We start from the raw sequence: 15,306 nt of genomic DNA, 5'->3' as shown, positions 1-15,306 counted from the left end.
GAATGGGCCTAATGTCTTTGCACTTTGAGAGAAACACCCAGACACCCACAAGGGCTTGACTGTGTATGTGAGTGCTGTATATTCACCACGTGCAGAATAGGATCAGGCCTGTTCTCTCTCATCCCCATATACTGCTGATAAAAAAATTCACAGAATATCATTAGGAGTTATGATTAACATTCATGGTGATGATGATATCTTTGACCTGTGTTCTTTTGGAAAATAAACTGGTTAAAGAAAAATAAAACACAAGCCAGTTTAAATGGAAAAAATCAGATTTTTTAAAATTAAAAAACAAACAAACATGGGTTTCTATCAACTCTGGATGCAGCCTGAATTCTATGCAACATGTAGTTTATGTGATTTGAAAATTAAGCCATATAGATCACAGACCTGACCAAATAATGCATGCGGAAGATCTCTCCTTTCAATACAACAACAACAACAAAATATTTATATACTGCTTTTCAACCAATGTTTCCAAAAGCGGTTTACATGCAGAAATAATAAATAAAAAAGATGGATTTCTGTCTCCAAAGGGCTCACAATCTAAAAAGAAACATAAGACAGACACCAGCAACAGTCACTGGAAGTACTGTGCTGGGGGTGGAGAGGGCCATTTACTGCTCAATAAAGCAGAATCACCATGTTAAGAAGGTAGCTCTTTGCCCAGTTTGCAGGGGCAAAGGATTAATTCCTCTTTAAGAAGCTGGGTTTTCAACTGTTAATGAAACACACAGAGAGAGAGAGCTATTTAGAAATCTTTGTCCTACACATCAGTGAGCATCAACGAGAGCAAAACAAACTCACTTTTTGACTGAGAATGTACGTAGCATATTGGTCTTTCATCTTATTGTGATCTTCCCCTTCCCCTTAGGTTGTAAGTAAGTGTGATACCGCAACAGGGTTTGGGTGGGTATACCTGCTCCTGATGACAAGCTGCTGAAGCAGGTCAAGTCACAAAGGGGGAAAGAAAATGATGGCATCAAATATGAGAAGAGAAAGAAGAGAAACCTGCTCCGTTCCACAAACACTCACACTGACACACAGCATCAGAGTGGGGCAGACAAGACAACGGAAACCATGTGGCCCTTCCGCACAGGAAGAATTCCTCTTCCTCCTTCCTGAAACTCCAGGAAGCAGCAGCCGGCCTCTGTAAGTAGAATGCCATGACCACATGGTGCCTGGGGGACTGTGTAGAGGATTCCGCTTTGTCCGAAGCTGCACACAGGCCCAATGAAAACTCTGTCACAGTCAGGACTGGACAGCCACTTAGGCTAAATGGGCCTGCCGCCAAAGAACACTACTCCGAGGGGGAGCAAGATTTTGGCAAGAGGTTTAGGACCTTGGATAGCTCCAGACAGGGACCCTTGAGCCGGTGGGGGAGATTAGAGCAGTGTAGACATTGCTTCAGCAATGTTGACAAGTCCAGTGCAGGATTGGATCTTTGGCTGGCTAGTTAGGGTGGCTGGCTAGTGCCTCCGTTTTGGACTTCTGCAACCTCCTTCCACCAGCGCTCTGCTGCTGCTCTGGAAGGAAGCCACCACCTTCTGAGCAAATGTGTTTCTGGCCCTCCTGGTACTGAGCCTGTGCTGATCCTTTTTGTTGCAGTTCAGAAAACCTTGCTTCGTACGAGCACCTGTGACGTTTCACATTGAATGTGAGATGCAGACCGAGCAGCCAGGACCTGTCCACGTAAGTTTAATGCAAGCCTTATGTTCCCTATGGACTAAGAATGGGGGCTGGAACCCGAGGTGGGGGCTCCATCCTTGGGCCATGGAGGGAGCGCTAGATTTTTCTCCCATCCCACTTGTGTAAAGGGTTCCAGTGAAGTGGAGCCGTATCCGTCTGAGCATGGGGACTTCATAAGTCAGGGATAGGACAGTGACTTGGAAGAGATCTTTCCTTCTCTTCCTCCTCCCCCCACTGCTTGGTATCACGACTGTTCCAGGGAGCAGAAAGAAAAGCAAGAGAGGGATGCTTCAAGGTGAATCACTGCCGCATCTGGTACTCTCCGTCTAGCATGACTTGGTCCAAATATCCCCCCTCAGTAGAAGCCTTTTCAGGCTGAGGGATGCCTCAGCCTTAGGCCAGCTAGGAGAACCGTCAGTGCCGAGCATGACTCTCTTTCTTTTGCTCATCCCATGCCCGCTTGCATATGTCTGCGTAAGGCTTGCTATTGGAGCTTGTCTACCCCTCCACACTTCAATGGGTTGAATCTCCCGCCATCCCCCGGAGCAAACTTTTATTGTGTTTTCTTTGCATTGCCACTGGATGTCAAGCAGCAATTCATACAATGAAAAGAAGACAGATCTCTCCTTTGACAACATTACAGAAATAGCTTGGAAAAGAACATGATTTACAGGTCTGGAAAGAATATTCGCCAATGCATTGGATAGAATAGAAAAAAGAATTCTCTTGAGAGAATAGAGAGCCAGTGTGGTGTAGTGGTTAGAGTGCTGGACTAGGACCGGGGAGACCCAAGTTCAAATCCCCATTCAGCCATGAAACTAGCTGGGTGACTCTGGACCAGTCACTTCTCTCTCAACCTAACCTACTTCACAGGGAGAAAGATTCTGTCAAGAAGACCAGGAACTTGGATATCTGTGGGCAGGGACAGTTGAACTGGAGAGGGCCACCGGAGCAGGGTAGAGGTTCTTTCAGCAATGTTGACAAGCCTGCTGAAGGATTTGATCTTTGCCTGGCCAGTTAGGGTGGCTGGCTAGTGCAACGGTTTTGCACTTGGGCAGCCTCCTCCCAGCAGTGCTCTCCTGCCACTCTGGATGTCAGCCAGCATCTGAAGAAATGCATTTTCCGCCTTCTGGGTACCAAACCTGACCTGAACCTTTCTGCTACAGCTTCCAGAGCCTCGGCGTGCCCAATGGCTAGTTGGATTTTGCTGTGAATATCAGCACTGGCAGAAAGAACCTACATATCGCACGGCAGAATCTGTCCATGTACCTTTGATGCAAGCCTTACGTTCCCTATGGAAGAGAAATGGGGGGTAGGAGCCCAAGGGGTGTGCTGAACGCTTGGGCCATGGAGGGAGTGCTGGATGCATTTGTGCAAGGGGATCTGGTGAAGTGGGGCCATCTGAGCTGAGGGGACTTCCTAGCTCTGAGTCAGGGAAAAGACAATTCCTGGGAAGAGAGCTTTGCTCCCCCTCTCCCTCTTCCTCCTCCCACTGCTGGGCATCATGACTCTTCCAGGGCACAGAAAGAAGAGCAGCAGAAGAATGCTACAGAGAGCGTCACTGTTGCATCTGGCAGTGTACCTTTAGCTTCAGGTGGTCCAAATATTCCCCCTCCACGGAAGTCTGTTCAGGCTGAGGTACTCCTCAATCTTCGCCCAGCCCTGGGGACCATCAGGGCAGTATTGCTGGGATGTAGCTGAGATTTCAGAGTTGGGTCTGTCTTGTTTTCTGGATTCCTTTTAGAAGTGGAGACAGTTTGTGGCCATGGAGGGTTTAAGGGAACTCCGCAGTTCGGCCTGTAGGATCCTGGAAGCGCTGGAAGCCACACAGGTAATGTTGAATCAAAAACTTCATCAATAAAGAGGAAGAGGAACCTGTGGGAGGTGGGGGCAGATGCAGCCAGGGTCATCCTACCCACCACTTTCACCCAGCTTATTATTAAGTAGGAGGAAATGCCTTCAGAGTCCCAGGAGGAATCCAGACTTCAAACCAGTGACCCCCCCCACTTTTTATAAAGAGATTATTATTTAAAAACACCAGACACCATTACAATACATTTATAAAAACTATCATTAAAAAGAAAAGCAAGAAGAGGCCCAAGCCGATGACTACAAAACATTCAACATATAATACTCTACAATGTCGTTCTTGGGTTGTCCGCTCCTTACGATAATCTTTATAGTTCAAAAATAATCATAGATTCTGCTTGGTCCTAATAAAAGACTGGGATGGAATTACAGCTTTTCGAATCTTTAAAGAAAGTTAAAAGTTGGAAATGGTAAGGAGGAAAACAAAGTTGGACTGCATGGCCTAGGAAACAGAAATGAAACAGGAGAATGACTTCTTAGTTTGTGCCAAGCCAATGATCTCTTCATTGTTAACACATTCTTCAAACAACCAAAGCACACCTATACAAATGGACTTGACCAGATGGAATACGCAGAAATCAAACTGATTATGTTCTTGGTGCAAGGAGGTGGAAGAGCTCAGTTATAACAGCAAAAACGTGGCCGGGGGCCGATTGAGGAACAGATCACTAACTGCTCATGTGCAAGCTCCAAGTCAAGCTAAAGCGGAAAAACCAAAGCTATCCAGCTTCCACGATATGACCTTGGGAACGTAGCCACCATTTTCAAGGAGCACATCAGGAACCACTTTGAAGTTCTGAACCTCATTGATAGGGAACCAGAGGAACTGTGGAATGAAAAAAGAAGTTGCTAAGGACGAATGTGAAAAGAGACTGCCAAAGACCAAGAAACAGAAGAAAGCAAAATTGACCAGAAGAGGAGAGAAGCCAAAGTCAAGAAAGAGAAAGACCTCAGGAAGGAACTTCATAGGGAATTTCAGAAAGCTGTAAGAAGAGATAAGGAACAGTACTACTATGACATCTGTAAAGACCTTGGGGATGGAAATAGACACGGAAAAATGAGGAAAGTTTTCCAAAAGATCTCTGAACTCAGAAGCTGGTTCCAACCTTGAATTTGTATGTTCAGGGATGCCAAAGGACAGACAGTCACTGATTCAGAGAAGATCCAACAGAGATGGAAGGAGTATACTGAAAATCTGTACAGTAGGGATGACAACATCCAAGATACTCTAGAAGATATCCCCTACTTGCAAGAAGCTCTAGTATGGGAAGATGAAGTTAGATCAGCATTCTAGGAAGATAAGAACAGCCCTGCTGGGTCAGACACAAGGCCTATCTAGTCCAGCATCCTGTTTCACACAGTGGCCCACCAGATGCCGCTAGAAGCCTACAGGCAGGAATTGAGGACACGCCCTCTCTCCTGCGCTTACTCCCCTGCAAATGGAACTCAGAGACATCCTGCCTTTGAGGCTCGATGTGGCCTATCGGCCTCCAACTAGCAGCCATTGATAGACCTCTCCTCCATGAAGTGATCCAAACCCCTCTTCAAGCCATCCAGGTTGTTGGCTGTCACCACATCTCATGGCAGAGAATTCCACAAGTTGATTATGCGTTGTGTGAAAAAATACTTCCATTTTTTGGTCCTAAATTTCCTGTCAATCAATTTCATGGGATGACCCCTGGTTCTAGTGTTATGAAGAATTCCTCTCCATCCACGTTCTCCACACCATGCATGACTTTATAGACCTCTACCATGTCTCCCCACAGTTGTCTTTTTTCCTAAACTAAATAGCACTCTGGACATTACCAAATCAGAAGGCTACAGGAATTGTTAGAATAGCTACAGAAATATGGCAAGAAACAGAAGAAGAATCAGTCAAGGCTCTAACCAAACCATGCCAGCAAATTTGGAGAACAACACAATGGCCAACAGATTGGAAGAGGTCAGTCTACATACCCATAGCGAAGAAAGGAGCCTGAAGAGATTGCGCAAACCATCACACAATATCCTTAATTTCACATGCTAGCAAAAGAATGCTCAGGATCATCCAATGCAGATTAGAGTCCTACATGGAAGGAGAAATGCCGGATGTTCAAACTGGTTTCAGAAAAGGCCGAGGAACAAGAGACATCATTGCTGACGCACGCTGGAGAATTGAGAAAGCCAAAGAATACCCAAAAGAAGTCCATGTGTGCTTTATTGACTACAGAAAAGCCTTCGATTGCGTCAACCCTGTCAAGTTGTGGAATATCCTTAGGAAAATGGGTGTCTCAGAACATCTCATTGCTCTCAAGAGAAACCTATACACAGGACAGGAAGCCACAGTCCAGACAGAACATGGTGAAACAGACTGGTTCCAGATCGGCCAAGGAGTAAGACAAGGCTGTATACTTTCTCCTTCTTTATTCAACTTACATGCTGAACCTATAGTGAGAGAAGCTGGATTGGAAGAAGATGAGTGTGGTTTTAAAGTTGGGGGAAGAAACTTCTGTGCTCTGCTGATGACACCACTCTGATAGCTGAGAATGTGGATGATCTTTTCCTCTAGTAGGGAAAGTCAAGGAGCACAGTGAAAAATGGGACTATGACTAACTGTAAAGAAGACTAAACTAATGACAACGGGTACAACAACCAGACTCAGAATTGACAATGAAGACGTTGAAGTGGTGGATAGCTTCTGCCTTTTAGGATCTACCCTCAGCAGTAAAGATCCAGCAGTCAAGAAATATGCCACAGAGTAGCACTTGGTAGGATTGCCATGAAGGCCTTAGAAAGGATACCTAAGGCCATGAAGGCCTTAGAAAGAGTATAAGGCATATGCCAGATGCAGGGGGAGAGCGGCTGGCCCTATCCATCCCCAACAGCACAGCATCGCTCCAGTGGCAGTTGCTGGGGTCTATCTTATGTTTCTTTTTAGACTGTGAGCCCTTTGGGGACAGGGGCCCGTTTTATTGATATCTATGTAAACCGCCTGAGGAACCTTTTATTGAAAAGCAGTCAATAAATATGCACTGAATTCTTATTCGTAAGTCGTGCCTCGCCTTCCGGAGGGCCAGGATGCAGCAGGCACCCTCCTCACACCTTTCTTCCTGTCCTGGAATCCAGGAGACTCAGCTGCCCACCAGACCCAGACCAGAAACACCAAGGCAGCCCCTGCCTCCAGCACCAACTCCAGTCCCGCCCAGCACTGCAGCCTCCCCCGAGAGCACCAGAGAGGAGGTAAGCAAGCACTGCCCCTCCCGCACGGCCGAGCCCAGACGGGAAGGAGCACCCCATCTTCCAAGCCAATGTGGCCGGCCAGAGGTCCCCCCGCCCGAGGCCAGGAAAGCCCACGGCTCAGTGGTAGACTGTGTGCCTTCTCTGCAGCAGCTCCCAGCTTCCATCCCTGGCAAAGGGCAGAATCCTGTCCAGTCTCTCCCAGGGACCCATGAAGGCGAATGTGCCATTTGGAGGGCAAGGCAGAGTTGCAGGCCAGAGTGGGAGACAGTAGAGGAGCGGGGAGCTCCCCATTCAAAGATGAGGGCAGAGGCACCTCTTCCGGCCGTAAAGGGGTCGCCTGGTGAGTAATTCAGGCTTGTGTTGTTCTCCGCAGATGGAAAGAGGAAGGCCCAAGAAGAGGTTGTGGTATTCTACTCCCCTGCTGTACAAGGTGAGGAGATCTCATCACCCCCACAGAGAGGCCTGCACTTCAGAAAGGGCAGAGCCCCACATTGGTGCCCAGCATGGCCGAGAAGCTCTTCTCTGCTTCCTGCCTTGTCCAAAGAGGGGCGGCCGGAGGCCTTGAGGTGGTGCCGGAGGGAAAGGGCCAGAGGCTGCCTCGCCCCACAATCCTGGTGGCTTTGGTGCTTCCAGAGGAGGGCCACGTAGAGGCTTTGAATCCCTGCAGTCACGGCTGGGTGTATTCCACGTCTCTCACGTGCTCACTGCATACAGCCTGGGAATCTAGCATGCATTGGGCTTTCTGCATCTCAGCAGAAAGAATGAAACATGAAGGTCCAAAGCTACCTTTGTTGCTTGAGACGCTTAAGCAGTTCAAGCTGATTTTCCAATTCCTGTCCCAAAACTGGACCCAGATGGTAATTAAGAGCCACTTACGGTCCCTTTCACAGATGAGGTTCCTGGACCATCCAAATCTGCGTATCCTGTCAACCTGAAGAAAAGTGAAATTAGTACATTTTATTTATTTTAAATAAAATTGATCTTAATTTAGTTCATTACTAAATTAATAAATTGTCAACCACTTTGAGAACTTGTGTTGAGAATCAGTATATAAAGATTCATCAGCTTTGTAGAATTACTACACACAAAATAGAAGCCATTATTTAAAACTATATGGAAGGGAGAGAGAGAAGAGAGCTGGAAAATGGCCCATTATGGCTAGGAAGAGACCGTTTTCTTTACCTGTGGAGTCTGGCAAGATCTTACAGTCAGAACCAATATCACCTCAAAGAATCACTGTAGTTTTGGAAACTCTCTACATGGCTTTCTTTCTTTGAGGTCCTCCAACTGGGTCCCCGTATGCTGTTGGACTACAAATCCCATCATCACCCCTGAAGGCCACTGTGGCAGGGGATGATGGGAGTTGAATTCAAATGACCTCTGGTGACCCAGGCTGGAGAACTCCTGCTCTAAAACAAGCAAAGCCAACTGGATTCCCACGCTGAAGCTCCCTAGGCTGCAGGAGACCAGCATGGTCAGAGCTGGATGTGCTAAGCCTTGTTTTAATTGGCTTCATGTTCTGAGACCTCAAACGCATTTTAGTCTAAATATAGGGTTTGAACTAATGGCCAAAGAAGAGTTCCCTTGGAACCTTCAGACTTGCTGGAGGGAGCAACCAGGGTTTCCAGACAGCATAGAAGGTCACTGCATTGCTGACCGACAACAAGATGGGAGAGATCAACTCTTTGGTACCCAAGCTGTCACTCTTCTAGAGAGGCAACGCATCATTTTCCAGGCAAGGACACACACAGTTCTAGACTGGATGGCACACCAGCAGATAGGCCACATCATGCCACAACAATCAGGTCTGCAGCAAGGTTGCAAAGCTGGCAACCAGAAAAGACTAAACAGGCATGTGTCTCGATGGGATGGGTGGGAAAGCGATGTCCTTTCCTTGCAGCGCCCCCATGTCCTGGGATCCTGGAATAGACACGTGGCCAATATGCCCAAGTCAGTCCTTGAACCCCACCCCCAGGGCTTACCATGCAGGTAGGGAGAGGAACCTCACCCCCCATTTGCCCTCGTGGGTTTCAGACGCTCTGGACTCATTCCGATTACTGAATGCCATGACCAAGTTGCAGAAAAAACACAGCGGGGGCAAGATGGAGCCTGCCGAGGATATTTCCTTACGTACTCAGCAGTCTCTCTTTTCAAGGGATTGCAGCTGCAAGGGGTGTGTAGTGGGTTGTGCTTAGGTTCAGCTTGTCAAATCCCTGCAAAACCCAAAGCAAGCAAAAATCAACACAAGCACCATGATACCGACCCGTTAGACAAGGACTCCAAAAACAACCCGCCAATAATCAAATCCAAAAGTGCTCCTGCACCTTGTTGTAGGACTGGGCCAATTGCTTGGGGCCAGAACTAACACAGACCTCTCATCCCAGATCTCCCTCTCTCTCGGCAAGGTTTGGTTTCATGAAAGCTTGCCAGATCAAGCCTTTTAAAACGATGCACGAGTTACAAGTTGCTCGGTCCCTTTCGAGAGCTGGCAATTTCTGTTCTCAGCCAACGCCATTCAATATCTCCCCGGGAGAAGAGAAGAGCAGCCTTGCTAGATCAGACCCAAGACCTCTCGAGTCCAGCCTCCCGTTCCCCACAGTAGCGCACCAGTGGAGCCCTCTGGGAAGCTCACCACCAGGAGATGACGGCATGCCTCCTCTCCTGCTGTTGCTCCCCTGGAGCTGGTATTCACAGGGGCCCTGCCTCTGAGCCTGGAGGTAGCCTCCAGCCATCAGGACTAGCTGCCACCGAGAGCCCCGCATGGATTGATGTCACTCTCTTTATATCCAAGGAGCCCAGTGTAGTGAACAGGGTTCTGCTTCCCCCCACAACCACCCTGTGAGGCAGCTTATGCTGAGGGAGAAGTGACTGGCCCAGAGTCACCCAGTGAGGCTCAAGGCTGAACAGAGATCCCATCTCCCTGCTCCTCGCCCAGCACTCTAACCACTACACCATGCTGGCTCTCAAAAGAACCCTTTTCACCCCAGAAGGAACGAGTTTCAAAGTTGTTTATCGCCAGCACAATTAAATGCATACATCAAAGATCGTTGCAATGGAACTTTGAGAACTAGTTCTAATTGGAAGATTTGGGTTTCATTTTTGTAAAATGGTGCGCAGCTAGAATGCAGTACATTTCATCGTGACCATTCCTAGGAAGAGATGAGTTGCCCTTCTCTTCCCCTTGAGAAGCAGAGGCCACTGCCATGTGTCCAGCTGAGCCCCTCTGGATTTGGGCTTGAGAAGGAATTCTTTCGAGTCCTACAATGTGCTGGGGGAAATGGAAAAGATGGAGGATTCACGAGGATTGGCTGGAGAAAGGACACCAGCAGCTGCTCTTGCAGGAATCCACTCGGCTCAGAACAAGCTGCCTCTCCCAAGCAAAACTGCAAAGATGCTGCCTGACCAATTCTTCACGGATGCTTTCCAGGGCCGTTCTGGGGACCATCGTTCTGAGCCAATTCAGGGGTTCTGCAGCAGCCCACCAAGTGAAACAGCACACGATGCTCCTTCTTTCCCTTCACTGGAGGCTTCCCTAACTTGGGTCTCCCAAGTTGTCATGGACTCCCATCTTCCAACTCCTGGGCTGCCCCGGCTGGGAATCCCCACTCAGCTCATCAGGAAAACGGGCAGTCACAGCATGCTGTCCTGCAGGGGTCCGAGGACTGGGAGGGCTGCCAGGGGGTCCTCTTGCCCCGAGGTTGCCCCTCCCCAGGCTGCAGCCAGCTGGGTGCTGAAGCTCTGCATCCCCTCTTCTCCTTCTCCCCAGACTCGCACAGAGCACTCCCCTTGACATGGACCGGACAAGACTTCCATGAGACGGCTTCTTGGCAACTTGGGAGGGGACAGAAATAGCAACGAGCCAGTGACTGGAGTCGCCCCCACCCCACCCCCTGTTGTGTTTTTAGGAGAGCACACACTCTTAGAAGGTGACAGTTGTGAGATGGGCTCCTCCAATCCCTGACTTGCATCCAGATTCAGTTCCTCCTCCTCATCGACTCATTAAAATGGGACATGTAAACCTGTCCCATTAATTTTAGTGAGTGTACTCTTGAGTAATGTCTGGATATCAGTCAGTGACTGGCGTCTCCTGTCTCTTAACGGCCACATTTATGATTTACACACAAACACACACACACACACTCAGTTGCTGCTCTGGGGTACCTGAGCTGAAGGTTTGCCATGGGACGGGTACACTTCTTGTAGAGGGTTGGGACCCCTGCTCTCTATAACTACAGAACATGATTCGGCTGCATGCCACTGAATGCTCCCTCTTCAGGTTCTGTTTGGGCAGGAGGAAGGGAAGTGGGGTCTGTCTATCGCAATTAGAATTGCCTTGAGATGGTTCGCCTCTCTGAGGGCAATTTGTTCAGTGCTGCGTTGTGCCTCCAGTGCCTCCTCCTTATGGTTAGGATCTGGTTTCATCTCAATTGCTGCCGCTCCTGCTTGGCTGCATCTCTTGAGTTTTGGCTTCAATTGATCTTTCCCCTAATTGGTTTGGCAGCAGAATCACTGACTGGGAGGCTCGTTTCAAACTGGCTGCAGGAGGCCCCTGCCGGAAAAATGATCCCATCTCTGGGTCTCCCTCTCAATACTCCTTATCTCTGGGATACCAGAAAGCCAAGATGACTATATGGGACACTCTGCGGGGGTGTTGAGATCTCCTCACCTTGTACAGCAGAGGGCCTTTGACCGCATACCACCCCCTCCTTTGGGGCCTTCCTCTTTCCATCTGCGGAGAAGAACACAAGGCTGAATTACTCACAAGGCGACCCCTTAACAGCCGGAAGAGTTGCCTCTGCCCTCATCTTTGGATGGGGAGCCCCCGCCGCTCCTCTTCGGACTCCCACCCCTGCAACACTACCCATCTGGGTAAGGCCATGCGGGAGGGGCAGTGCTTGCTTACCTCCTCTCCGGTGCTCTCGGGGGAGCCTGCAGTGCTGGGCGGGGCTGGAGTTGGCGCTGGAGGCAGGGGCTGCCATGGTCTTCCTGGCCCGGGTCTGGTGGGCAGCTGAGTCTCCTGGATTCCAGGACAGGGAGAAAGGAGTGAGGAGGGTGCCTGCTGCATCCTGGCCCTCCAGAGGGTAAGGCACGAATTACGAATAAGAATTCAGTGCATATTTATTGACCACTTTTCAACAAAAGGTTCCTCAGGCGGTTTACATAGATAGAAATAAAACGGCCCCCTGTCCCCAAAGGGCCCACAGTCTCAAAAAGAAACATAAGATAGACCCCAGCAACTGCCACTGGAGCGATGCTGTGCCGTTGGGGATGGACAGGGCCAGTTGATCTCCCCCTGCATCTGGCATATGATGTGACCAAGAGAGCGGGTGGGAGAAAACGCTCCGAAGCACCCTCCCATTTCCGCCTGAAGTCCAGCTGATCCCAGGGGATGGCCACGTTGGCTTGGGGAAGGAGAAGCTGCTTGCAGGCTGCCCAGTCTCGGCTCACCAGTGTTGGAGGGGCAGAGCTTCCCACTGGACTGGGGGGGGGGCTCCAATCTCCACCTGCCCCCTCGCAACTGCAGCAGCACTGAGGCCAAGACCCTCCTCCTCTCTGCCCGAGACAACCCACAAGGGGCTGAGCGCAGGGGGAAGCGTGTCCCAGAGAACTGGGTTCTCCGTGTGGGGCCCACATGCTTCCGATTTCCTCACCTCATCCAGCTTCCGGAGGGACCTTAATCTCTGGAAGTGGCCCTCCTTCCTGTATTTGTCCAGGATGGTTTGTTGCTGCAAAGCCTTTTCCTTTGGACCCTGGTGGGGAAAAAGAGCCATTCACCAGCCAAGGCTGAATGAGGTGTCTGCATGAAATTCATCATAATCAACATCTTCCCCAACGTGTTCCCAATATTGCTTCTCCAAAAGGAGCTAAACAGCACCCTCCGTTTTCAGTGTGCTGTCCATCTGACCCCTCCACCTGCCAGATGTGTGTTCTCCGGACCCTGGTGGAACAAACTGCAATTCTCCAGCTAAGGCACGAAAGATTGGCTACTTGCTGTGAAGGATTCTTCCTGCTGCTGGAGATGATGTGAAGGTTTGGCACAGAAAGAATGACCAACCTTGAATCCACTCTCATTCCGACTAGAGAATCTACTCTGAGAAGAACAGCTCTGATACAACAAACCCCCGTGCCCCATGGGTTTTGGGTTAAGGGGTGGTTGGAACCCTATGTGCACTACACCACCACTCGCTCGGAGCAACCCTGGTGCCCCCCAAGTGGAGTTATGGGGCTGCTGAAATTCCCCATCATTCCAGATCGGGGGGAAGCTTAAAGATGCACAAACTTCAGAAATTCTTTTTAAAATCACCCCTTTCACCAATTTCTTTGAAATCTGGGTGGTAGCAGGCACCCACTGGGACACTACCACCTGACCCACTCTTCTGCCCCCTCTGACACTGTCAAGAGTCAGCGCCCACCTCCCACGGGTTCTTCCCCATCTCCTCTGATCTAGTTTCTGATTCATCCATGACTGGGGCTTGGGAGGGCACACAGCTCCGGAGACTGGCTGGGAACGTGTCTGCCCCCCCGCCCCCACCGCCCTAATCTGTTAGGAATTTTTCCCATACATTACCTGCACGGCTTCCATGGCTTGGAGGATTCTTGTTGGGAAGCTCCTGAGCCCGCACCATCCTTCAGGCCAGTTGTTTTCAGTGCCCTGTAGCGAGAAGGTTGACCACAGGGCAATGAGTGCCCCATTCAAACCTGCATTACCTCATTTTGTAACAACTTCTACAAGAAATCCAAGGTCCTGATATTCTTGCCAGAATCTTGCTCCGCTGCATGAGGCAGTGTTCTTCCGTGGCAGGCCCCATCCGTTCTAGGTGCCTTTGAAGCCCTAGCCCCGTGTGCAGCTTCAGCCCAAGCCAAATACCGGGCACCGTCCGGCAGGTGCCATGTGGGGATGACCATTCCCCAGGTGCAGTGCTGCCATCTGGGCAGGCTAGGGGGCGGGAGCATCTTAAGGTCAACGGAGCACTCTTGAGCCCTGCATCATCACCTTGGAAGGCCTGCCGAGAGTGCTGGGCAGTGCAACCCTTCCCAGAGAGCTCTCCAGAGAGGGCTCCATTTCTCTGAAAGGGCCGTCCCGGCACTGAGGAGAGCGCAGGACTGTGCAGAGGTCGGCACAGTGGGGAATGGCTCTCGCGCTGAAGGGTTACTGTCAAAAGGGCCCCCGCTTGGGAAAGTGTCAAGATCACTGCTCTGAGGTCTCGATCCCTTCTCGGACTCTGGAGGCATTTCCTCCAACTTGGGTCATATGCTGTGCTGGGTGGCCGGACCCTGTCAGTGTCTGTCCCCACCTCCCACAGGTTCCTTTCCCTCTTCTCTGATCTAGTTTCTGATCCATACATGACTGGGGCTTGGGAGGGCTCACAGATCCAGAGAGGGACTGGGAGCTTGTCCCACCCAGCTGATGGCCAAGAGAGCAGCTAGCGTGCCCTCTGTTGAAGCTCTGCTGGTCCTTCCCCCTCTTCTGTAAGCAGTAGGATGGGTTTCCCAAACAATACCTGAATGTCTTCTGTGACTGGCAGCGACCCAGGATCACAGTTGCGATCAGATGTCCCCAGTCCCTTCATGCTCCAAGGCTCTTGGTTTGGCTGCAGAAAGATGCAGCACAGGCTTGGTATCCAGAGGGCTGGGAATGCATTTTCTCTGGTGGTGGCTGACATCCAGAGCAGCAGCAGAGCGCTGCTGGAAGGATGCAGCACACGTGTGAAAATATGGCACTAGCCAGAAACCCTAACTAGCCAGCCAGAGACCTAAGGCTGCAGAGGTCTTGTCAACATTGCTTAAGAAACAACTAACCTGCTCTGGTGTCCCCTCCCAGTTCAACTGTCCCTGTCCGGGGCTATCCAAGATCCTGATCTTCTTGTCAAAATTTTCTTCCCCCTTAGAGCTGCCTGCGACAGTGTTCTTCAGTGCCCCATCAACCCTATGCACCTTTAAAGCCCTAAGCCTGTCAAATTGTGGATTGGTCCTGTGTGCAGCTTCAGCCCAAGCCAAATACCTTGCACAGTCCCCCTTGAACCATGTTGGGATGGCCATTCCCAAGATGCAGTGTTGCCATCTGTGCACTTTGAGGGTGGGGGCTCCCTTCAGGCAGAAGGAGCCCTCCTGAGCCAAAGCACCACCTTGGAAGGCCTGCAGAGAGTGCTGGGAAGTGCAATCCCTCCCAGAGAGCTCTCCAGAGAGGGCTCCATCCCTCTGAAAGGGCCCTCCCAGCACTGAGAAAAGAGTAAAACTATGCAGAGGTCAGCACAGGTGGAAACGGCTCTCATGCCATTTCGGCCCAATAGGCCCCCATTGGAAAAGAATCAAGATTACGGCTCCTCTGAGGTCTGGATCCCTTCTGGACCCTGGAAGTCTTTCCCTCCTACTTGGGTAATCTGCTGGGTAGGAGGACACGGTCTGAGTTGGCACCCGCCTCCCATGGGTTCCTCTCCCTCTTCTCTGATCTAGTTTTTGATTTATTCAGGACTGGGGCTTGGGAGGGCGCACCGCTCCGGAGACTGGCTGGCAGCTTGTCCTACC

This window comes from Hemicordylus capensis, chromosome 3 (genome assembly GCF_027244095.1).
Source record: "Hemicordylus capensis ecotype Gifberg chromosome 3, rHemCap1.1.pri, whole genome shotgun sequence".
Classification (NCBI taxonomy): domain Eukaryota; kingdom Metazoa; phylum Chordata; class Lepidosauria; order Squamata; family Cordylidae; genus Hemicordylus; species Hemicordylus capensis.
Note: the sequence above shows the minus strand (reverse complement) of the source record.